At 36.6% G+C, this 25550-nt stretch overlaps 1 protein-coding gene across 1 annotated transcript in view; it reads right to left on the bottom strand.

Moving 5' to 3' along the window:
• The window catches only part of LOC129940623 (serine proteinase stubble), a 164758-nt gene extending 140348 nt beyond the window's left edge, over positions 1-24410 (bottom strand). Inside the window, exon 1 of the mRNA XM_056049013.1 lies at positions 24342-24410. The gene's annotated coding sequence lies outside the window, so the exon portion shown is untranslated. The remainder of the gene's footprint in view (positions 1-24341) is intronic.
• Positions 24411-25550: the final 1140 nt, after the last annotated feature.

The following is a 25550-nucleotide window of genomic DNA, read 5'->3' as shown; positions in this document are numbered from 1 at the left end:
TCTTCAAAATCTTCAAAGAGGTTTGAGTGTAATGGTTAATTGTATTAACCATAAGCCTTACTTCACACTTTCCATTTTTCAACTGAAATTTGTTCTCTTAACCTTCATGAACTTTTCGTCCTACTGCCTTTGGAAATAACTCTTGTTTTCGTTTCGAAAAAGAAGAAAGAAAAAAACCCAAAGACCAAGATCATCAGTTTAGCCTGAAATAGACTTTCACTTATAGAAACCTTCTTCATGGCAACAAAAAGGGACAATTATCCGATCCCGACGAGAACTTATAATCCACACGGCTCAGTTGGGATCAGCAGCGCGAGGTACCTATAACATAAATCTACTATACAGCTACACACCATCACCTTTATGGAGTCTCAAAGGTAGTTAGTTACCTATATAGTTTCTCTTTACTGCCCTCTGTTGTTGCTTGATGCAACACTCTTCCAATTTCAGTCCGTAGTATACTCGTAGGTTCTCCATAATTTCATAGCAATCTTGTACTGTATAGTTGCGAAAGCCAGTTCCATTATCGAGGTCATCAATGTCAAAACCAGCTCGCTCATAGTTTTTGCATTGCAAGCTGATCGTAAGTTTGTTCGTTATAAAGTTATACTGTAGTCCTATTAAAAGGCACCACTTCACCTTTTGACACCTTCGGAAGACATCACTTCTTCCTCACACCTGTGAGTAATGCTGTAGTTGAAATCATATAATTGCGTCCGGAGTCTTCAGTTTGTAGTCCACTCGAATCTCAGGTTATTGGGGCAATTGTGAAGTGGTGTTAGTTTATTTCTGAGTTTTTGTTTTAAGACTGTGAACTTTTGAACTTCAAATGCGATGATGGCGATAAAGATATGGCTATCATAAACGCAGGTGCATTTTTGTGATGTGAAAGTGAGATCCTTTCATCCGTCCTTCTTTCTTCTTATAATGTTTCTTCTATTTTTGTTTCATTTGTTCAATTCCACTTCTGAGCCTCAATGATCCACTCACCACTAATGGTCCACAACCAAGGATGTTTTCTTCGTTAATTCTATACCATTAGTCACGATGGCATTAAGTCTGTAATTTTTGTATCGATCGACAGCAGAAATGAAGATGGACCAGTGGTCTGGTCTATTCGGATGGGACCACCAACATCAGACAGGCAAGTTAAGTAATCTGGTGTATAGCCTCTGGCCTTTTCCAAAGTTGATGATTGGGCGCAATGGGGAGGTTATTGGTATTAAATTGATTTGCATTAATTTAGTTGTTGTTGTTGCGGCTGCTGTTTGATTCATGTAATGATTTGTATTTGAGTATAGTGGGAACGAGAAGTCCTGTAGGCTTCTGGATGGTGGTAAAAAGGTTATTAATAATGTGGAGAACAGCCTGAGAATAAGAATGAGATAAGATTATGCCATGGGATATTAATGTTGATAATTAGGCTTTTGAAGATGATTTGAAGTAGTGCTTATCCTATATTTACGCTAGTTTAAAAGTAAAAATGTCAAGCTTCCACTCAAGGCGGTTGCTTAGGTAGAAAAGAGACCCGTTGATACTAGTTTAACTTTTCAACACAAAGCTTAAACGGACGTGCACTACCCCATTCTTTTAAAAGAACTTATAGTGGCCTTATGACTCTATTCACTTCTTATACTTCGGAACTATGATTCGAAGTTTGCTTGGATATATGGACTTATAACAATTTTAAGAGGATCATGAGTCGCTGTTTATGTTCAAACATTATAGCAGAAATTCAGTTTACGTTGTGGTTTGTGCTTCATAAATCTTATTTGACTCCACTCGTACAATTTCAATGATATTTGATAGTTCGGTTGATGGATTGGTTTCTGCTGGTGTTAGAAAAGTTAGACCACTGCAAGCTAGTAACAGCCCTAGATAGTGGCGTTAACGTCAGCGCAGATATGATCACAAGTTTGATTCTATTGAAAATAAGAACTTTTATCCCAAACAGAGTTAAAGCAGGATACCTAAGGAAAAGGCATGGTTTGGTTCGAGCTGTAAAGAGGTTATAAGGGTTGAGGGGGTAAATTTCCTCAACAACCCATATCTTTCATTCGTAAAAAACATAAGGAATTATTCCTCTTCCTCGGTATCCGAACTCGTTGTCCATGATACTCTATTTGTTAGCTCCTTTCAGAAAGCTAATCTCTATGCTAGGCAGTTCACCGCTAATTAAACGCTGCCAGTGAGTGTTACGACCCTTCCTGTCATTGAACGCATTAGTGATTGTATGAGGCCAATCTTTGTACGCACTTGTACTGTGGTGAGAGTCCTAAAAGATCTCAACATACTTAAACCTACTGGTCCGGATGGTATCCGCTCTATTGTTCTGAATTATGTTGTTCAACACTGACAAAACCACTGCATAAGCTTTTTCATCATTCAAACCTTCTTCACATTCTAATTACCGACCCATTGCACTTCCGACCCTTCTTTCCAAGGTCATGGAAACGCGTATTAAATATCAGCTAAAGAAATATTTTGAATATCGAAAGCTTCTTAATGACCGACAATACGACTTTCGCAGCAAAGGTCCACTGTTGATATCATCGTTCATCCATGGAAACGCTGATTAAATATCAGCTCAAGAAATATCTCGAAGATCGAAAGCTTCTTAATGACCGACAGTACGGCTTTCGTAGCAAAGGTTTACAATGGATATCACCGTTCATCCATGGAAACGCTGATTAAATATCAGCTCAAAAAATATCTCGAAGATCGAAAGCTTCTTAATGACCGACAGTATGGCTTTCGCAGCGCAAAGGTCCACTGGTGATATCATCGTTCATCCATGGAAACGCTGATTAAATATCAGCTCGAGAAATATCTCGAAGATCGAAAGCTTCTTAATGACCGACAGTACGGCTTTCGCAGCAATGGTTTACAATGGATATCATCGTTCATCCATGGAAACGCTAATTAAATATGAGTTCAAGAAATATCTCCTACATCGAAAGCTTCTTAATGACTGGTGATATTATCGTTCATCCATGGAAACGCTTATTAAATATCAGCTTAATAAATATCTCGAAGATCGAAAGCTTCTTAATGGCCGACAGTACGGCTTTCGTAGCAAAGGTTTACAATGGATATCACCGTTCATCCATGGAAACGCTGATTAAATATCTGCTCAAGAAATATCTCAAAGATCGAAAGCTTCTTAATGACCGACAGTACGGCTTTCGCAGCGCAAAGGTCCACTGTTGATATCAGCAAAGGTCCACTGGTGATGTCATCAATCATCCATGGAAACGCTGATTAAATATCAGCTCAAAAAATATCTCGAAGATCGAAAGCTTCTTAATGACCGACAGTATGGCTTTCGCAGCGCAAAGGTCCACTGGTGATATCATCGTTCATCCATGGAAACGCTGATTAAATATCAGCTCAAGAAATATCTCGAAGATCGAAAGCTTCTTAATGACCGACAGTACGGCTTTCGCAGCAAAGGTTTACAATGGATATCATCGTTCATCCATGGAAACGCTGATTAAATATCAGCTCAAAAAATATCTCGAAGATCGAAAGCTTCTTAATGACCGACAGTACGGCTTTCGCAGAGCAAAGGTCCACTGGTGATATCATCGTTCATCCATGGAAACGCTGATTAAATATCAGCTCAAGAAATATCTCGAAGATCGAAAGCTTCTTAATGACCGACAGTACGGCTTTCACAGCAAAGGTCCACTGGTGATATCATCCTTCATCCATGGAAACGCTGATTAAATATCAGCTCAAAAAATATCTCGAAGATCGAAAGCTTCTTAATGACCGACAGTACGGCTTTCGCAGCAAAGGTCCACTGGTGATATCATGGTTCATCCCACCAAACAGAGGACCAATCTTTACAAAGTTTTGGAGAAAGTAAGATAAGTAAGCACTTTATATTTCAAAAGCATTTGATAGGGTTTGGAAGCAGGCATTCTTATCGTGCTATTGGTTTTCATAAATCCTTTCTTCATTGCATAAGTAATTTCGGATCGTTCAATATAAGTAGCATTGGATGGGTTCAAGTCTGAAAACTACAAAATAAATACTGGTGTGCCCAGGGATCTGTTCTATCTCGTGTCCGCAGCTTCTAATAAAATACATTGTTTCGCTGATGACAGTACTCTTAGCTCTTTATATTCGTTATCAGACTCACATCCCTCTACTTCGGATGTTGTATCACCAATCAGCTCTTGTGGAACGATCACATACGCGAAGTAACCAAAAATGGCTCAAGATGTTTGGGTTTTCTTAGGCGATGCAAGAAGTTTTTCACCCGCTCTAATTTGACTGTTATCCACAAGACTTATATATGTACGTATAAAGCTTGAGTATAATTCCCATCTCTGGGCTGGTCCTCCTGCAACTTACTTAAGCCTCTTGGACAGCATTGAACGTAAAGTATTTACATTAATTGGTGATTATACCATTATAGGATCATTTGCGTCGCTTAAACATCGTCAAAAAGTTTCTTGTCTTACCTTGTTCTACATTTATTTAAACGGTTTATGCTCTAGAGAAATAGCCAGCTGCATTACCCCTTAAACAATTCAACCACAATGCTCGTGCATTTAGGAATGCTCACCCTCGAGTCCAACTTTGGTCCTACTGTCAAGTACAGAGAGCCGTTCTTTAGCCATACTTCGCGAACGTGGAACGCTTTACCACACTCTATGTTTTCCAGTGTTTGAAATATTAAGGAATTTAAAACCAATGTGCATCGTTAACTCCTTTCAAACTCTCTCTCTCTTTTCTAGTGCTTACGCTGTGTTTTTGTAAGGGTAGTAATATCCGTTTTGGTGTCGGCTTATTATAATCCCTTACATTACTCGCAAGTAGGAATGGTTGAGAGTTGCAAGTCACTAGACTCTGGTTCTTTCGAGCTTCGTTTCTTCAACATGGAGTTGCTTTTTAATTATAGGATCCCCAGGACCCGTCAAAAAAATATTTACTCTGCCAATGAGGTCAAAGTCCTTGAGAACGGCTTGACCGACATTTAACTTTATATTCTTCTCATTTTCCCTCAAAGTACGAGTATATCCTTTTAACTTGAAATTCACTCATAAACAATTAAGAAAAAGAACATTTACAATTGCGGCCTGTCAACTCTATACGCTACACACACGTGACATTTAAAACGACAATCTCTATAAAGAAAGACCAGAAGACTGCGCCAGCAAGCCACAACGATATCTTCATGTGACACTTATAAACGTATAAAACGCTCCAAGGGGGAACCGTAGAATCAGTAGGTATATTACAATCAAACTAAAAACACAAACAAAAAAAGATAACAAGACGCATTAAAAACCAAAACTTGCCGTCATCAAACAGAAGAAACAGAAACAAACAGACGACCGCGACGCAGAAGAAGAAAATATTTAAAAAGCAAATTCCATTCCACATGCAACTGTTTACTCGCTCGACTTGGACTAATAAGGCCTGAAAACCATCTCGATTTCAATCTCTGGGATATGTGTCTGGATGTGTAAGCCTCTTCCCTTTTCTCTTCCAAGATATAAGGATATAAATCTGGAAGACGACTGAACAGTGAACAACGACTATACGAGCGACGACAAAAGAATGCCACCAAGCAGCTTCAACCAGGAGATAATAATCGATGCTCTCGCGCTGCTGGAAAGGAGAAGACACATCTAATTCTATAGCTTTTTGCCCCGAGTGGAGTCTCTTCTTATCATCGCGTCGCTCGGTCGTAGTCGTTCGTCGTCGTCGTCTTCCAAACGACCATGTCCAGTCCATGTCGTCGTTGTCTTCTTCTTCGTCGTCGTGTTAGTCTTCCAGTCCAAGCGAACCCGAATGCTAACGCACTTTACCTGAATGGCCTGTATGTGTCGCGTAGCTTAGCGTAGCGTCGCTTCGCGTCACGTCGCGTCGCGCAGCTGGACCCAGAAGTAGAATGCCACTTATCTAGAATTGAATTTGTAGATAGTGATTTTTTATTTTCAACAAAACTTGATCTGGTAACATGTGTCCATAAGAAAAATAAGACACATACACATGAGGCAAGTAGGCTTGGAATTACGATTGGTGTGTGGTTATAGGGTGACAATTTGTCACTTTGGCGTCAAATTGTCAAACCCGGAAATTCCACCTAGTCTTCACCAAAAATTAAATCAAAATCAACATAAAACAGAACAAAAAGCATTGAACATGGAACATGCAACATATACATCGCCCAGATAAAGCAACATGTAGACGAAATGGCAGCAACATTTCCATCTTAAAATAAAAATCACCGTTATGCAATCGAAACAGTGCGAGCGGTGGTGATAGCGAGAATCTTACAGATAAGTTTTGCTTTTATTACCTGTGAGTGTGGCGAAAAAATTAAACACAACCTGGTTACCTTGTCAGACTCTGAGTTCTAAGATTGCTTTGCAACAACGGCGGCGCATCATCCTTAGCTTAGTCGAGAGTAACAACAGTCACCTACCTTCTGCCTTTTACCTCCTGTCACGGAATTAGCTACGGTCGGCTGGATCGTGACATTAATGAATCGTTTCACCTGTTTCGGACTCAGATAAAAAAACCAAAAAACGGAACCTGACCGAAAGCTAGGTTAAGTTAGGTTAGACTAGGCACATACATAGGCATACAGTAGCCATCAAGTCGATGAATAGTACTGAGGTCGTTCTAGAGATTGAGACTACTTTTCTTTTGTTTTTGCTTATGTAATTTTGGTTCTTATAAAATCACCAAGACCCCCAATCAGGTTCCGTATCCGATAGCAGGAGGCTTGGAGTGCGAAACTTCAATGTCAATATAATCTAGAGAGGCGAATGTGTAAATGTTGGACCGTGTACGAGCATAAAATTAAACCAGCGGGAAACTTCTTTATATAATGTACCACAAAGTCTATCCCCGTGGGAGATCAGCTCGCTGCTGGAAAACCTGTCGTCTGATAGATAGATAGATGGGTGGGTAGAAGTCGAAGTCGAAGTAGAGTCAAAGTAGAAGTAGAGGTAGAAGTTGTTGAAAATATAACGTTTCGTCATTTGTTATGCAATTTTAGCTGCAAACACCGCCAAGCTGTATCGATAAGTGCTTACATATGTATGTTGACGGTTTATCGGTGAATATGCAAATTGATTTTCGCTTTATGACGAATTGATGGATGTTGGGCTAGACTGTGTAGTCTCTTAGAGCCATCGTAGAGCTTTATAGATTTATTTTAAAATTACTCGCATCTTGTATGCTAATTTTATATTATTTAAAATATCCTAACACAGGGCAGCACGCAGCAGGCTTATTGTACAGGAATCGTGCACGTTAGGATTAAAAAGATAAATTATTAAAGCATTTTGCTTTGTCATATAGCCCTATACCCATTTATTCTGGGAAAAGTTATACTCGGCTAATATCCATAGGGAAAACAAGCTCCCATAACAAACAAAATAGAGTTGCCGCCATTAACGTAACGTATGAACAAATAACTTTGTCAGTGAAGCTTGAATACCTATTTTCAAATATTAGACATAATTGAAATGTGCTCCAATGAACATTCCTTTCAGTCGACACTATTTCTTGAAAAAATGTCAAAATCGAAAAATTCCACTTTTACTCGAAACCCGAAGATCCCAAATTTCATTTTAAAAATTAAAAAATTTGACATTTTTCATAGGATTACGAAAGGAGCACATTTCAACTTTGTCTATCTGGAATATTCCTTAAGCCAAGCTAAAAAAGGTTTAAGCAAAATTCCAGCTTGAAATAACCGGATAGGGTCGGAGTACATATCTATCACAGTTTTGTGGAATGCCCATTATTGTTCTAACTATTTTAATGCTGACAAATACGTCTGTCTATATTTGTAATAAAAATCAATGTATTCTGTTTCCTTAAAGTCAATGATTTTATGAAGCTGCTATAGGCGAAGCGAAGAAAACGACGATGACGAACCAGAACCTATAAGGTTAATCCTTATAAAGGTTTTAATTTAATTCAAATCAATAAAAAAATAAAAACATTTTTTATCACTCAGCGTAAGACGTCGCTATTATGTTATTCCATCCTTTTTATGTCCAGCCGGCCCATAAAACCAGCTTTACCAATGACCATTTATATTTCCTTGAACATCCTAGAAACAGATATCATTAATTGACACAACATCTCCTCTTCTGCCTTTGCGGCTATAGCTTTAGCTGCTGCTGCTGTGGTTTGCTTTAGCTTCTTTTTCTGCTGATCCCAGGAGCAAAATAAGACTTCCTCAATCTCTTCCAATCAATCTTGTGTATTTGTGCAAAGAGCAGATGAGCAGATCGCACAATTAAAAGAAATTTAATAAAACAAGAAATGGGGGAAAAACAAAAGACTTACCATCATGCATCATCATCATCTTGATCATGATCTGGAGAAGAAACAAAAACTGAAGACAAGTAACACAACTACATAGATCAGCGACGACTTTGGAGTCGAAGAAGACGAAGAAATGATGAAGTCTTGTTTTATGCAGCGAATCGGTCCGAAACCCTTTGATATTGCACACGTTATGTTGGGTTGGATCAATCCTCCAACAGCATGCAATCCATTCCAGATTGAAATCGAATCAATCAAAGTTAACACTATCGTTCGTTTGCAATTAATTTTTTTGTTGGTTTTGCTTACACTTGCTCCGATGGTGATACACTCGAAGCTCGATCAAGATGCGGAAACAACACAATCTTGTAAGGAAGACCTTAACTTGGCACCCATGGTGTAAAAAGAAGGATTCCAATTAATGGAAGATTCCATAAAACACGACATCATCTTGTTAAATAAACAAACACACGCACTACCATCAAACGTCAGTCAACCATCACATACTCTACGAACGCACTCGCGATGACAACTTGATGGGTAATGTTGACAATATTGGCACAAGATTTCGAGGAAGTATAAAGTAGGGTTCGTAAATTTAAATTTCTTTCGTCAACCATCAATTGATGGCGACTGGCACTGCCGGCGGCGCAGCGATAGAATGGACGCGACTATGAGGACAACGGGTATCACTTGATGAAGAGAGTGTGACAACTACACTTGACAATGAATTAAACGGACTCGAGAAAACAAAGATACCCGTGAATTGTCAGACAATTGTTTTTTTACGTATATGTGTATGACTATGCACTGGAGGAAAAGAGATGTATTGATGATTTGCCTGCCGTCGAGAGATCACTCATGGGCATCACAACTAACACACAGTACATCAGAGAACGAAATGTTGGTAGAACTTTCCATAAACGCGATCTAAGGGAAACTAATTTGATCAACGTCGATCAACTGTGGCACTGTAAGTTCTTCAAGTTCTGACTCCTGTAAAATCCAACATACTCGTAATATGTAGAAAAGGTATACAAAAAGATGCTTTTGGTCGATCGCTCGATCTATCCATCGGTCGTTCGCTCGATCTATGCATCGGTCGTTCGGTCACAGTCGATTGTAATAGCCATATGATGGGGAGTTTTATTATAAAGGGTTCAGGATTTTTATTCTATAAACGCATGAGATTGGCATGTCTTGGACCCTGTCCAGAGCTAAAGGCTACTTTTGTATCTGAATTGATCACATCCATCCATCTTTTCATATGTCCAGCCAGTGATTCGATGAGTGTGTATGAAGGAAAAGCACTGTGGAACCTTTCAAGGCCGGATAAGAACAGAGATTGAAGATGGGAAGAACCTATGCACAGTACACAGTAATAAGAAAGCTCTGATCTGTTGTGAACTCAGATTTCGTAAGAACTCCATGATCAAGACCCTGCGTTCAAAAATATCGCAGGGAAGTTTTAACGAAGATTGAAATTAGAAATTTATATTTTAGTTTCGCGCAATACTGGAAAGGTTGACGTAAAATTAAACTTAAGATGTGCAGTTGCGAGCCATCTTTTTGAACGCAGGGTTGCTCTTGCTCATGAAGTTCTTACGAATTGGACAATCTTATGTACCGAGGATCGTTCGATCCATTGCAACTTTTTATTAACTGTAGAACTCTTAGAACATCACCCCTTCGTACAAAAGAAATCAAGCAAAAACGGGCTACTTCTTTCCTCAAGTTCCAAATCCTGGACAAAACAGTCAATCAGGATCCTAGCAGTTTTGTTTCCAATATACGAGTATTAACTCATTTTAGAAAATCAACCACTGTTTTAACCACTGTATGTGATTCCTTCTACATCTAAATGCATCCGACCACAGTCAGCTTAGCTCAGAGTTTAGCTTAAAGATACGAACTGTAAGTTCAACCTCTCTTTGGGTTTGGAAGATCTTGTAACTATACACACAATACAAGTAGGTACAGCAGCAGCTAGAAGTCTTCTTTTTCCATACTCCCTGACGTATAGATATTATTTTATTACGTAGGGAATGCGAATTCAATTGGGAGTTTTGTGCCACACAGGCTTTTCTGCCACCACCTTCGCCACCACGCGCCGCCACTATCTTCATAGTGGGTACGAGTCGAAGAGGTTAGGTACGAACGTGGGTAAAATGGGTATTTTTTGTCTTGTCTCTCTGACGACTTTACCACACTACAAAGGCTAGAAATACAATAAAAAGGTTTAGATACAACAACTATATAGAAATCCAGAGGAGATGAGAAACTTAAACCAAGAAGAAGACGGTTAAATCGGTAGATGGATGGATATCTGCCGCAAGGAATTTCAAATTATTATTGTTTCAGCTGATATGGGCTGGATTGTGGTTTTTATATACATAGCGAGTCGAATGATTGTTTAACTTGTTTTTTTCTTTGTACCAATAGCTGGCGGCAGCTTTCAGTCTAACAGTGTAACAACATATAGCAATAACCATTCTTGGATCCGAAGTTGGCCGTGTAATGATCTTGTGGGGGACACAAATTTCGCTTAGTGAATTTCTATTGTTTGGCACACAAAAAAAAACTTAAATGGAAAATTTTGCAAAATGAAAATCATTCGAAGGCACTTTGAAAGGAAGTTGTAGACTTATCTTTTGTAATACTATCAGCGGTTTTTGGTAACATTTAGTTAGTGCAGTAATGCAAGTAGTAATAAATAGAACGCTGTACTCACTAATATAACTCACTTTTAACTTAAATTTTATATTTGGTATCACTGGCATTGCCAAAAAAAAGGTGCAGAGATCTTAAAAAAATTTACATTTTGACAGCGATCACAGACTAGTAAAAATTAATATAAAAGTTGACCATAAAATTTTATGAAGAAATCGACAAATCTGTTTTATCCCTAAAGTATTTTCTTACCAAAAAATAATTATTAATAACCAAAATATAAAGACAAAGATCAATCAGCTTTAAGAACAGCCAAACACGATATGAATATGACAATCTAGAAAATATTATACAGACTACAGCAAAAATCTCAATAATAAACACAAAAACTTCCGACGAAACCAAAGCTGTTATTTTAAGAAGATAAAAACCTTAAACCCCACAACTACTTAAACAAGAAAATTAGATATAACCGATATGAAATAACGAAAGATGTTCGTATACAAAATCAATTAAAAAAACGTAAAAAGTTTTAAATAAAAAACAAAAATGGAGTATTAAGGACCCAAACACAGCTATTATAACAAACCGAAAAGACATCAGTGATAACGCAACTCAATTTTTTTTAAAACTGTTTACTTCAGCCGAAATTATGTCAGAAGAAGAAACAATAGACAGCATAGATTCAATAACGACATACACCCCTGTATTCAATTTTTGTTTTTTATATAATTTTCAGGCTTATATTTAAGCACATTGCGAGCTTTAGGAAAATAGGGAAGGATTAAAGAAAAGATACCGGTGCACATTGGTCTTAAAGTCCTGAACATCAAAATGGGAGGGAAAAACAGAGTTGGCCAAAGCATTCCACATTCTAGATGTGCGATTTAAGAAAGAATCTCTATACTTGACTGTATGCCCGAAATTGAGCTCAAGGGTAAACTGATGAGCATTCCTGGGAGTGCGAGTATTACGGCTGAGTATTTTAAGGGGTGGAATGCAACTGGCTAATTCGACAGAACATTTTTTGTAAAAATATCGATAAAACGACGGAAGGCATGACACATTGCATGAGACAAAAATATGTGATCATTCCATAAAAGGTGATCTGTAATACACATACCGAGTAATGACAGTTCATTAGTTTCTTGGATGCAAGTGCCACTCATAGATAGATGCATCGCAGGTGTGTCACAATTAAACGACAGGAGACAGCATTGAGTTTTCGAAGCATTAAATTCTATACGGATTTTGATTCCCCATTGAACAATGCTGTCAAGATCATAATTAATGAGCTTATCATACGCTGCCGTTTAAGTTCCACATCCGAAGGACACGGATGTGAATCTAGAAACGAATACAAAAATCTGAGGGTACTGTCGTCAGCGAAACAGTTTAATGGATTAGAAGTGGCAAACAAAAGATCATTTATAAATAGAGTCGGAGACAAAACGGAGCCCTGGGGGACACCAGCATTTATTTTATGAATTCTAGACTTGAAACCATCCAATAAAACTTGTATTGAAAGGTTAGAAAGGTAATTTTTAATCCAAAGAAGAAGAGATTCATGAATACCAAAAACATTTATTTTCGATAAAAAGCTTGGTGCTAAACTCTATCAAGTGCTTGTGAAATATCTAGTGCAATAATCTTATTTTCTTCAAAACGATGTAAAAATTTGTTCCACTGTTCGGTGAGATAAACCATGAGATTACCAGTGGACTTATTGCTACGAAAGCCATACTGCCGGTCATTAAAAAGCTTCTGTTCTTCAAGATATTTATATAGCTGATAATTTATCAGCGTTTCCATGACCTTGGAAAGAAGGGACGTGAGTGCTATTGGAGGATAGTTGGAGGGAGAGGAGAATCGCCTCATGACACGATCTGGTAGCGTCGAATGAACAGCAAACGGTGCTGCAAGCAAATTGGATTTATCAGTTGAGCTTACATAGAAAGTGTCGTTGTGGACAAGCGTTGGAACCAAGGATGACGTGGTGTTTCGTACGTTTTTTACAAACGACCAGAAATGTTTACTACCTTTGGGACATTGTAGTATTTCTTGCCTTAAATTCTGATCATGCAAAAATTTTGTTTTAATATGACCATTACAGGTCCTTATAGTTTTTTTGAACTTATTCCGGTTACATCATTGAACCTAATAAGTTCTTTACAGCTCGAATCAAACCATGAGTTTTCTTTGGGTTTCATAGATTTCACCCTATTCGGGATACAAATTTTCATTGCACAAAAAATTAAATTTGTAATCATATATGCGCTGGAATCAACGTCACTATCGAGGAAGCGTCACGTTAAAGTTCCTGAAGAATTCATTGAGACCGTCTCAGTTGGCTTTCTCATATTGCCCAACGATTCTCATAGGAGTTTTTTCTTTAACTAGATTTTTTAGGCATAAGAATTTTTCAGATTCGATACAATGATCTGATGTGCCTAGAGGCCGTATCACACTGATTGTGTAGTTATTAGGGTCAGAGGTAGGACACAAGTCTAGGTTGTTGGCGGATTGATCTTCAACGTCTTGGTTTTAGCTCAGCAAAGACTTCAACCTCCTGCCGGTGTTGACTAGCCAGAATAACGAAGCCAAGAAGAGTTGTGTACATTGAAAACGCTCGCAATGACGATTTGAGTGTGAGGATAACCGGAAATGACGAAATATCATCAAAAGTATTAATATATGGAAAAAGCTCCCTTTCCAACATTTTAACAAAAATATTTAACAATTTATTCTGCAAAACAGGCCCATCAGAGAAAAGTGTAATAACAATCAAATAAGAAAACAACCTGAATTTAGACAATGATTCTTAACAAGACCTCTTACGGACAATGAATCAGCTTATCCAGAAAATTGTTTTAATGAAAGTTTTCAATCAAATAGTTTTTTTCTTTAACACAATATCTTCGTTTGACGTCTATAAAGTTATTCAAGCTTTGGATATTACGTTTTCTACTACGTAAAATAGTTATTCCAACAACTTTGTCAAAAAAGTTGGCCATAATGTGGTTGGCATTTTAACTCATTTATTCCCACAAAGTTTGAAAGTAGCTGAAGTAATTCCTATATTTAAGAAAGGTGATAAAAAATGTATAAATAATTATAGCCCTATATCCCTATTACCAGTATTCTCAAAAATTTTTGAAAAAGTCATCAAGTGTGTCAGTTATCTTGAAAAAATAATTTTTTTCAGCTCAAATCAGTATGGATTTAGAGCTGGTAATTCAACTGAAGATGCACTTTTAGCACACTGTTGTCATATCTACGAAAGTATTGATCAGAAAAAGTACACTGCTACTCTATATATTGATATCAAGAAAGCATTTGATACAGTAGATAATGACATATTATTGAGAAAATTAGAAAATGCTGGATTCAGAGGTTTTATGCTAGATTGGTTTCTTCCTACCATAAAAACAGGAAGCAAAAGGTTAAGGTAGGTGGTCATTTCAGCGAAACCAGAAGTATTAATTTGGAGTTCCATATGGTTCAGTGTTAGGTCCAATTTTGTTCCTTATCTATATCAATAGTGTATTTAATCTTAACATAAAAGGAAAAGTAGCTGATGACATAGCTTGTGTTTATTCTAGTCCCTCAATGTTAGATTTAATTTCGGATATCAATTTGGACTTGGAGTTATTCAGACATTGGTTTGGCATTCATAAGCTTGTTATCAGTAAAAAAAACAAGAGTTATGTTTTTCAATTTGACTGCTTTAGATATGAATCCTCCACTTCTTATTCAGCACAGCATAGCCTGTAGAAGATTCTCACTAAGTAGCTTAGTGCGCCTATAAATATCTTGGTCTGATAATTAATAATAAAATTAATTGGAAAGTGTACACTTTAGCTTTAAAAAAATACTTGTTGTCAACCACTTATGTCATGTTTCACTTGAGAAACCTTTGTTGCAAGGAACTTATGGTGACCATTTATTATGGTATAGTTTAATCAAAAATACAATATGGAATAATATGTTGGGGTGGTACCTACAAAAACTATATACAACCTTTGTTAGTTACTCAAAAGCATATTTTAAGGACCATCTGGAAGAAGAAGAAATTTGAACACAGTTTTTCGTTGTTTGTCAGCTCTTGTATTCTCCCTCTGAAACACCTCTATTTTTATTAAGTATTACAAATTTTTCTGTATCAAAGTGGTTATCTTCTACGCCACAATACTCCAGCTTACACATTACGGAGTAGAGATAGGAATCTTGCTATCATTCCTGTGCACAATACTCATAGATTTCTCAACTTTTATTCCTCAGTAGCACCTATACTATTCAATACATTACCCCCGGAATTACGTAGTATTCGATCAACTCATTTATTCAATAAACAAATTAAAAAATGGCTTTTTAACTTCGATTTTGATACAGTCTTTAACATTATCAAAATATTGGTTTAAACTTAAAGTGATTTGAATCATTTCATCCACTTACAAAAAAAAAAAAAAAAGATATTATTTTCTCGACATTCTACCCCACACTTGTTGATTAAATAACTATTTTGTATTATTGAATTAAATATTTCTTTGGTACTTTCGACACTTGTCGTGCCTTTACTTTTTCTTACTTATTTTCAAGTGAAAAACACTAAAAAAATGTTTATATTGTAAATATTATTACTTATTGTTGAATTTTTAGTTGTTTTAAATTATTATATTTTTATTTCATATAACTGTAAAAGAAGAAGAAAAATAAATTTAATTGAATTGAAAAAAAAAATATACAAAAATTCAATGAATTTAGACTGCTTGTTTATTTTATATGTATTTATTGACTTTAATAAAGCTTTTGACTCCGTTGAACACAAAATAATATGGTCCTCCCTGAAAAATCAACACATGAACCCAAATATAGAAGAAACTATTTGAAACATACACAAAAATAACACTGCACGAATCAAAACAGAGAATATTAAACCCAAATTTAATATAACAAGAGGAGTTAGACAAGAAGATTCGCTTACACCAATTCTTTTAGTTCATTCCTGAAAGACATTTCCCAAAAAATGAACTTCAAGACAAAATATCGAACACGGATATGTAGAAAAGTTCTTAATAATTTAAGATTTGCAGACGAAATAGTTCTTATTTCTACAAAAGCAATACACACATTCAAGACCTGTTGACGAAACTAACTGCCTTGTGTAAAATTATGGACTTCAAATAAACAAATCGAAAACTAAAGTCATGAAAAATCACACAAAAGACGATATAACGTTGGACGAAGGAAAAATTGGGTACGTATAGAAGATTACATATATTTAGGACAAGTAGCATCACTAATAGCTGGAAACGATTTTGCAGCCTTAAACATATTTTAAAATTAGACCAAAAGGCAGACACAATAAAATATATCTTCGACTGTTCTACCGATTCCCACTTACAGATTTTAAACAATGAGCTTGACTGCAAAACACTTCACCAGCTAAGAATACGTCAGACCAAAATGGAAAGGAAAATTCGGAACACGACAAAGTCAAAGGGTACGAAATGAGGATATTCGCTATGAAACCGGAAATATAGACGCTATAAATAGAACAAGAAAGCTTAGATGAAGCTTAGTACAACGAAGCCAAAAAGAAAGACATATGGTAATCCCTGGGGGAGGCTTATGCCAGTAAACAATATTAATAACTTGTAACTAATAAGTGAAAATAAATTATATGTCATCAGGTTTGGTATTTATTCTCAGAGTTTTTTTATAAATCAGAACAGTTCCTAGTTTTTGTTTAAAAATTAATATTTCGTACACTTGCCATTTTTGCCATTTTCAGGTTAGTAAAACCACCTTCATCCACTTTTGAAATGATTTGAATTAATCCAAAACTACAATTTATTAATATTCGATTACTAGTGTAACATTTTTCTTGGAATGAGTTTTTCTTTCCGGTATGAGGTGTCCTGGATCGAAAGAAATTGTTTGTGCATTCAAATAATTTCTTTCAATACTCAAACCATTTTTGGGATTTATTATTTCCCAGTATTTCATACTTTTAGTATAAAAAAAAAGAAAAGTTACATTTTTTCAACAAAATACAATTGTATATACACTAAAAATATAATTCCTGCAGGTTTCTCTAGCCTTCTGTTTCTGTTTCTTTCACATTATTTGTTAAAATTGATTCAATGTGAGAGCCGGAAAGGGGAGGCCTACTAACGAAATAAAGTATACCATAATTAAGTACAAACATTATTTCTCAAAAGAAACAAGAAGAAGTGTACTTCAAATTTGAAACCTACAAATTATGAAGGCAAGCGGTCAAAATCAACACTCAGTTGTCAAAGATTTAATGGTTTAACCTAAAGACTTCAAAGATCATTGTTTCACTTTGAGTTCTTGTACAAATTCTTTCTAAATTAACCTATCACCTTTAAATAAGGTTTTCGTTTGGCCCAAGTAGGTCCAAGTCATTAGACCTATGTACATAAAACGGTGAAACTTTAGTACCTACCTACATTACAAAGTCTTATCGCAACAAGTGAATCTTTAAACATTTTATTGTATTTCTAAAAGCAAAAGTGAATTCATCACTTAGCCACATAAAAACCATTTTCTCTTTCACAAAACCATTTAATTGAACTGCATCACCGACAACCAAACAAAAACTCCCAAACATATAATAACTTTCCACGCAATGAAAATAATTGCGTTTTGTTTGAGAATTATTATGATGCTCGAAAAAAAACCTTAGGTTGTTTTGTTATTGTTGTTAAATATAATTCACGGCCGCGTCTCCATACAAGCGTGGAAATTTATGCGCGCTGGGCAATGTTATGATGGAAAGGAAAACTTGCTAATTTTTACACCTGTTCGAGCATAACTAAGAGCATGGAGGAGAGCACCAAGCAAAAGATTTTCCCCTAACCTAGCTGAAGGTATACTCGTAAAAGAAAAATACAATTTTTCGTGCAAAAAAGTTTAAAACACTGAGAGAGGCTATAGAAAGATTTACAACTTCATCTAACCGAACACCGAACAAAGAAGCTTATGCTGAGGCTGGTGTTGATGCTGAGGACCGCGACCGCGCGCGCTCCAATTAAGGTCAACATCAGAAGCAGAATAATTATAATGGCACCTTAACACGACAAAAGATACTACACAACCCAAGGCATTCATAGTATGGTTGCACCTTACACTTGGAATCTTCAAATAGGCTTTTACCTACCAATCCAATGCAATGAAAATGGCTATACACGTGATAGAAATGAAATTAAAAGTGTAAGCCTCGGCAGCAAAAGAATTGTGTTTATTTTTCTAAGCCAGGGCAATTTTATGGGCAATTAAATGTTTGGTTTTAAAAGAAACTACTGAAATGCCCAAGAAGAAAACCATCAATACTACAATCAAAGCCAACTTGCACCGCGCCGGCCGTAGCGCCCCGCGCCGCGCCGATCTATGAACAATTGAAATGATTTACGACTTTAGTCGAACGAATGGTTGGAAGATCGAAATTATTGTGCAATTGTATACATCACAGTGAAATTTCAATTTCTCCTTAAACTTGTCTCCAACTTTAATATTGGAATTCCACTGATTTATGTTGGGACAGGTAACTTATACTTATTTACTTAGAGTCTGACTCTTTGAGAAGCTTGATAGGATTATTAAGAGTTTTGTTGAAAGGATCCATAATCGAAGATGACAATTTAAATAGATTCAAGCGAATTCCATTGTGATCTTAACTTAATGATTTCGGTCAGAGAAAATTTTATCAGAAATGAAAATGATCTTAACCCATTTCGGCAGGTGTATCTTTTTGATTAACGATATTGCAGGTACCTTTAACCTTATTCAAATTTGAATTTCAGTACTTGAATAGTTGTCAAAACTTAAAATTTATTTTGTTTTAAAAGTTTTGAAATTGGTTTCTAAAATACATGCAACGATAGATTCCTTCAACCAGAAAGAGAGAGTTCATAGTTTATAAGATAGATATCTTAGGGCTTAGGTATTTGACAAGTAGAAGTCTCCTACACGTAACACTTATTTCTCTATATAAAGTAACCTGAGAGCGTTTGGAAAGCTGGATTTGAACTGATGCTTATAAAAAAAGCCATGAAAAGTTCGATTAAATGGGAACCACTTTGAAGGCCAGATTTCTGGAGTACGTAACTTCACCATCATACATTGTTACACCCCACCGGAATTTGACCCAGATCGAGAGAAAGAAAACTTCTACAGTCGCCTAAGTGCTGCCTACAAAAACACACCGGGCCGAGACATAATCATGGTAATAGGAGTTTTGAATGCTAAGGTTAATAATAACAACGAAGGGTGTAGACATGTCATTAAAAGCATGGAGTGGGCAATTGAACTATATAATGGTGAGAGATATGTGGACTTCTGAAATTTTACCGTTTTGTGATTGGAAAGACCATGTTTAAACGCAAACCGTGTCAGAAAATAAGCTGGGTGTCACCGAATAGAGAAGCTTCTCTCAACCAAATCGATCACTTCGCGATAAGTCGATGCTTCACCAGTCTCCTGAATGTCAGGAATAAAAGAAGTTCAATTCCCCAATGGGAAATCCTACCACACTGCCGTTACAAATTAATATGAAAATCTGAAAGAACTGTCGTCAGCGAAACAGTTTATTGGATTAGATGTATTAGACAAAGATTATTTATGAACAAGGAGCCTAATTCATCGAAGGCATTTTTGATGACAGAGCTTAATGCCGAACTGTGCCAAATGCCTTAGATAATCAAGTGCAATAATCACACTTTATCCAAAACTATATAATGATGGTTTTCTATTGTTGGATGAGGTAAACCAAAAGAAGGCTAGTCCACCTATTCCTACGATATCCACACCATTGCTAATTACAAAGCCTTCCTTTTTAAGATATTTATAAAGCTGGACATTTTTCAGCGTTTCTGTCATGGAAAGTGGAAAGTAAAGAGAGGACTTAATTGTATTTGGATGATAGTAAACCTGGACAAATACGTTTCCATGACCTTGTAAAGAAGGGACGAAATTTCAATTGTACGATAGTGTTGTGTATCCACGCAAAATAAAAGAAAACAAAACAAAAACAATAATTCATTCATATGCACTGCGACCTACATCTGGTTCATACAAAATATGTCGGTCACAGCAAAGTGATAATATCGTTTGTAGAACAAATATTATGTCACGATTCTTTCCTCAAGTGGATTTCAAATCGATAAAATTTGGGTGGCAACAACTGGGGTCATAGGCTTAATAGTTTATGACATGAAAAATCTAGGAAATAACAAAATTGAAAATTGTATAAATAAGAAAATATTTGTAAATAAAGGGGAGTCTTAATCTAGAATTCATTCTTGTTGTTTTGACTCACACTATCGGCTGGAGAGCTAAGACAGTACTCATAATCGTGCAAGAGATTGCTCGGAAATTATAAGCGGCTCTAATGAGCTAAGAGTGTAAAAGATATAACCCTATCCACTTGCATTCCATATTTTTCACATCAAACATTACATGACGATCCTGCCCAAACGAAACTGACAAAACCAAACCAAATGATATCGTTTGGTAACGAAACATCGATCCTGTCCGAGCCTAATCTGATGAGCAAATTTGACGTCAGCGATCCTTCTCAACAATCCTACCAAACTGATGTCTAATGTCTTCAATAGAAGAAATCAACTGCATCTTCGAAAAGTGGGAAACATTTTTGGAATACGCTCCTGAGGAAGTGCCAGCAGACACACCGAAATACGTGCCAATCCTTAAGACAGCTGGACCAAAACCCTTTTCCATAGAAGAATACAGGAAGAGACAGCAAAAGCCTATCCAAAAAAAAAACATCGTGGTGGAAAGAAGAAGAGACAGTTCCAGAGAAATTGTGCTGAACTACAAAGGACCATCAACATAAATAAAGGACAAAACAAAAGCAACCTTCTACAGAAACTTAAGGACCTTAAAAATCATGGGTGGGAGAAGCTCGAAGGGAGAAACAACCAACAACAACATAGCAGCAGAACCTAAGGATAACTCCAATTTAACTGAAAAAATTATTTATCTTAATTGTTTAATTTTACTAATTATACTTATTTGTAAATTAAATAGTTATTACAAAAAATATATAAGAAAGCATGCATTAAGAACATTAATAGCATTAAGAAAAAAAAATGAGTCTTAATATTTTGGTAAATCTTGAAAAGTACCAAACAGGACATACACAAAAACGTACATAGATAAGACAAACAAGGAAATGCTTGACATTTGGGAAGACATTAGGAAATTCATAAATATAGATAATATTTTAACAGTTAAAAAAGAGTTTGACATCATTGTTGCTGAAATTCGTGGTTTGCTAAAGGTAAAAATTGACAACATGGCTGATTTCGATTTTCTCACAGCCACTAAAGTCAAACCTGAATTCCAAGGAAATCAAAAAGACTTGAATAATTCTGTAGGCTTAATGAAATTTTACCATGATACTCTTAAACAATCACAGGGATTAATTCTTATCAAGTTTATAATAACCACAAAATTATCAAAAAAGTTTAAAAACAAAATACAATCTTATGCAAGTCCTACAACCCTAGATGAATTCAAAAACACTCTAAAAACTGTAACTGTAAAATTGATTATGAGACATGTGTAAAATTCAGACAAGTTCATTCCATCAAATACCAATACATCCAAAATCTAGACCATTAACAGCTTTTTCAACTGATACGGGACATTTTCAATTCAAAAGATGACATAATTGTGTTTGGTTCAAATCTTAAAGATCATAATAAAAATTTTACTGAAGTATTCAAAAGACTACGTAAATACAATCTGAAATTAAATCCAAATAAATGTGATTTAATGAGACCAGAAGTTATTTATCTTGGACATTTAATAACTTCTCAAGGCGTGACAACAGATTCTAGCAAATATAATGTTATTAAAGATTATCCAATACCAGACAATTCGGATAAAGTGCCAAGATTTTTAGCTTTTTGTAATTATTACAGATGTTTTATTCAAAATTTTGCTGACATTGCAAAACCCTTGAACCAATTATTAAAGAAAAATCAAATTTTTTTTTGGACACAAAGTTGTCAAATTGCTTTTGAGACGCTTAAAAGTAAACTGACCTCACCCCCATAATTAAGTTATCCAGATTTTTCGAACCCATTCATATTAACAACTGATGCATCGAATTATGACGTTTTGACCAAGACGTCGGTCCTTTCTTGACGACATACAGATACAGCATGTACTTTGTTTTGCCTTCATTAACCGTTAAACCAGTTGTTGCCGCCTTTGCCTCAATACTCACAAAAGCCTTATTGACATCACACTGAGTTTTTCCGATTATGTCAATGTCATTAGCTTGCTAGTAATTGGACAGACTTTTAAAAGATATTGCCTCTAGTATTGACGTGTAAGCTCTGCACTATTCTTTCAAGAACGAAATTAAAAAAATGCAGTAAGATGTTAAATATACAGCTGTCACAAGCGGCTTTGCGGTTCTTGGGTTTTTTCCAGGATCTGCTGTAATGTGAACATTTGATAAACTGGTCTAAAACCACACTGATAAGGACCTATCAGGTTGTTGACGATGGGCTTTAGACGTTCACATATTACGGCATAGAAGATTTTATAGGCGATGTTAAGTAGACTCATTCCTCTATAGTTGGTGCAGTTTAGAGAGTCTCCTTTTTTCAAGACCGTGCAAACAATACTGAGGTTCCATTCACCGGGCATGCTTTCTTCCGACCATATCTTACAGGTAAGTTGGTTCACGCTCCTCACCAATTTATCTCTAGCTGCATTAAATAGTTCGACATTCAAGCCATCCGCTCCAGCGGCTTTTTAAGACTTCAGCTTAGGTATGGCAATCTTTACTTCGTCTAAGTCAGGAGGACGGGATTGTTGGCTTTCTTCGTCTATGTTGAATGGATCTTCCTGCCTGACAGCGGAATTCGGTTCGTCGTCGCCGTTATACTGTCTGCAGAAGTGGTTCTTCTATATCCTCAGCATTGACTCCGGTTGCACCATTATGTTTCCACTTTCGTCTTTGCAGCCTTCGGTTCTAGGTTTATGTACCTGAGAATTTCGTTTCACCTGTTCATAAAACTTTCGAACTTCATTCCTGCTTTTAAACCTCTCAACATCTTCGACCGCACGCTTCTCATGCCCTCTCTTTTTCCTTCTGAGAAGTCGGTGTTACTCTCGCCTCTGCTGCTCATAGAGCTCTTGTTCTTTTATGCAGCGCCGCTTTGCGTGCCTCTTGTTTGGCTGCATTTGCCTGCCAACATTCCTCATCAAACCAGGGGTTCCTTGTTGATGGTTTCTTAAAACCCAGCACATCAGAGGCGGCAAAGAACTTCGAGAGAGTTTACATGTAACTCGGTCGGAGAAGGATTTGGCGATCTCTTGCTATTGTAGCCGTTCGACGTTGTACCTTCTCCCAGCATCACCCTGTTTTGGCTTGGGTCTGGAAACCCGAAGTGCTACCTTAACTACAACTAGGTAGTGGTCCGAGACGATGTTAGCTCCTCGAAAAGTTCGGACATCCATGATGCAGAAAGCGTGTCTGGCGTCGATCGCAATATGGTCAATCTGGTTGACGGTAGATTGAACTGGAGAACTCCAAGTTCCTTTGTGCATGTTGAGGTGTGCAAAACGCGTACTGGCTATCATGACGTTTCACTCTGCAGCAAAATCTATGAGCCTGACTCCGTTGTCGGAAGTGTTGTCGTGCAGGCTGTTTTTCCCGATTATTCCACCATAGATGTCTTCCCGTCCTAGCTTGACATTAAAATCACCCAGGACTATTTTAATATCGTAGCTAGGACGCAGCTCGTATGTTTTATCTAAGAGCTCGAAGAACATAACTTTGGTGTTGTCACCTTTCTCTTCTGTGGGGGCGTGTGCGCATATCAGGCTAATGTTGCCGAATTAAGCCTTGATGCGGATGGTCATGAGGCGCTCGTTGATGCACCTAGAGCTCACGAGTTCTTCGCTTGTTGGTGCTTCGCAACTATGATGTTTTAGTTTTTAAAATACAAAATATTGTCTTCAAACTATTTTTATCTCAGAAAATATTGTTTTTCGACATTCAGTCATTTTTGTTTATAAAAAGGCTGTTTTTTTATTAAAAAATAAAATCTACAAATACTAGTGTTCTTCTTTTCATTTCCGACAACCTCGGAAAACATGATTAAAGAATGAAAAATTGACATATCAACAGTCGGGATGGAAAGTTGTAGTGAAGGTCGCACCAGCCGTAACAACAGTTTTGCGCATTAAATTCAATGAAAGTCAAATTACTGCGCAGACTTGGGGCTACGACAACTTTATGTATCAAAATTTGATGTTTGCAAAAGATTAGAACAATATTATTAAAACTCACTTACCAGAGCATAATTTTGAGAAACCTCATTTTCCAGAGGTGTGCAATTTTGTTTAACTTCACCATGCGAGCTGAAATAAAAAAGCGATCATCAGGTTTAAATGAATTCAAGACAAAATAAAAACTTAACCTATTTAATCAATTCCCACAATCATTAAATATAAAAAATAATCAATCTTTAAATCACTTCCTCGTTCCAAATATCAACTACTATCATCATCATCTTCTTCATCTCCATCATAACCACAAATTGTATAAACCCTTCCTTAAACTATTGAAATAATTGTTGTCATGATATGAAGTTCATATATTATTTATACGCCAAGCTGCTACCTCTCTCTTTCTCACTTACTACCAATCCCTTCCAGTCAATCAAAAATAATTTCAATCTCCCGTTAACCACCGAAAATTGGCCTTAATCTCCATCAACAACAAAAAAAAGGAAAAAAACGACTAAATTGATTATTACCAACCACCGAAAAATGTTTTATATTATAGCCATCATCATCATCATTTTTGACGCTTTAAGAAAAGTAAAAAAAAAATCGGATTAACCCACATAATCATGTCGTCGTAAACCAACGGACCTGGTGGACGCATCCCAACCCAACGAACCAATATCCAAGCATTTTTATCATCTTTGAGTTTTCGGCCAAAAAAAGAGCCTTTAAAGAAAAATCACATCAAAAATGTATAAAAACTACCAATTATCATCGCATATCTCTACTTTATATTATTATAACGGTCATAAGGAACCGATTGAAGCCACAGCCACTTGTCCCGCATTTCATTGCGATTCGCTTTTGCGGCAGTTTAATTTTCGGGTCAAATAAAAAAACCACCAAGCCTCTGGCCGATGAACAACGACGATGACGACAAGACGAAACGCAACGCGACGACGACGAAGATGACGGAGACGCGATAGATAAGACGACATCTTAACTGGGGGCTTGAAAATTGACTCGCGCACTCAAGCCGAGCTTGGTTAATAATGCATCATCCATATCGAAAATTGCCGCGGTGCGGCTGGCGGGCGTGCGCGGCGTACCGCGTTCACTACTACTACTCATGTTAACGAGATCTTTTTGGGGTTCAGTTGGCTTTGGAACCCACATCATTTGCTGCGTGTTAAACGCAAGCGGACCAACAAATTAACTTAACAACGAAAATCTGGCGAAATGAGGAGAAAACGTCTTGGGCACACAGCTTCTTG

This window comes from Eupeodes corollae, chromosome 1 (genome assembly GCF_945859685.1).
Source record: "Eupeodes corollae chromosome 1, idEupCoro1.1, whole genome shotgun sequence".
NCBI classification, from domain to species: Eukaryota; Metazoa; Arthropoda; class Insecta; order Diptera; family Syrphidae; genus Eupeodes; species Eupeodes corollae.
The sequence above is the reverse complement of the archived record's forward strand: the minus strand, read 5'-3'. Positions and strand labels throughout refer to the sequence as shown.